Genomic DNA, 1307 nt, shown 5'->3' with positions numbered 1-1307 from the left:
CTTTCTTCTGCATCCATCCACATGTTCCTCACTCAGCTGACCTCTGTCTTTCTTAATTAATCCATTTGTTCCTGGTATTTTTAATCTTTTAAGGCCACCTGTTTCCAAGGTCTCCTTTTTTAAAAATTTTAATCATGGTCCAGCTAAGTTTGCCATTGCATCTTACCTTTCTTATTTTTGCTTCATGATTTGCAACTGCAGGGTTCCAGGGTTTGCTTTCATTGAGTCATGAATTAGACAACAGCTCCCCATTTTCACATTATTCCAAATAATTCCAGTCTCTGGCCCTTCCTTGGTATTTCGCTTGAGACACAAGAAGATTTTGGTCTGCCAAGAAAGAGAGTTGGCGAGCAGAGCTGTCTGAAGACCAGCACGTCTCAGCATTGCTTCGTGCCAGAAAACAAAAGGCTTTGGGCAGTCTGGGGGAAAGGGTTAGACAATTATGATGGTTTTCTTGCCATAGACGATGATGGGTCTTTTGGCTTGAAACCATATATGGAACTTGCTCTTGCAGATTTGTTCTAGAATATCTAGTTTTCTACTGGCAACGCCCTGCCAACAAAATAAAAATAAAATTATGTAGAGGTTTTCTTAGTGTGTTTATGGCTACTTTTCTATTAAAACAGCCCTCTTCTTGCATAACTTGTTTTTCTTTTAGGAAAAATTTGTTAACTCATTTATTTCTGAATTGTAGCTTAAACTCATCACCACTTTAGGACAACAGAAATTTCCTCGAGCTAACAGTAAGAGTGCTGATTACAATATTGGAATTTATTATCAAAGCCAGGGGTTATATCTGTATAATTTCTTTATTGATATCTTATCAGGACTTAGAGATCATGTGATGACATTGTTTGGAAATTCAAGCATAGGACCTTGTCTTTTTTTAATTTGATGAGCAGACTTCATGTATTGAGTAAAAATTACAGTAGCATTTATTATCTATCCTTACAGTATACTTTCCTCTTGGTATTATTTTCCCCAGCTTTACTGAGATAAATTGGCAAATAAAAATGATATTGATCCTTCTTCTAAGTCCAAAACTAGAATGCGAACTTAGTAACTGCTTCCTTCACTCACTGGCTGGTGCTCTACCAACAGAACCATACCTCCAACACCAAAAATTATATTCACATTATACATTGTGATACTTTGATCTATGAATTCATTGTGAGGAAATATCACAATTAGACTATCTCATCATCTTACATAGCTATCCTTTCCTGTATGTTGTATAAGGACATGTAATATCTACTTTCTTAGCAAATATTAAATGTACAATATAGCATATTAGCTATAGATACCCT

Source organism: Dipodomys merriami, unplaced genomic scaffold (assembly GCF_024711535.1).
Source record: "Dipodomys merriami isolate MVZ:Mamm:240054 unplaced genomic scaffold, mDipMer1.0.p SCAF_8, whole genome shotgun sequence".
Classification (NCBI taxonomy): domain Eukaryota; kingdom Metazoa; phylum Chordata; class Mammalia; order Rodentia; family Heteromyidae; genus Dipodomys; species Dipodomys merriami.
Note: the sequence above shows the minus strand (reverse complement) of the source record.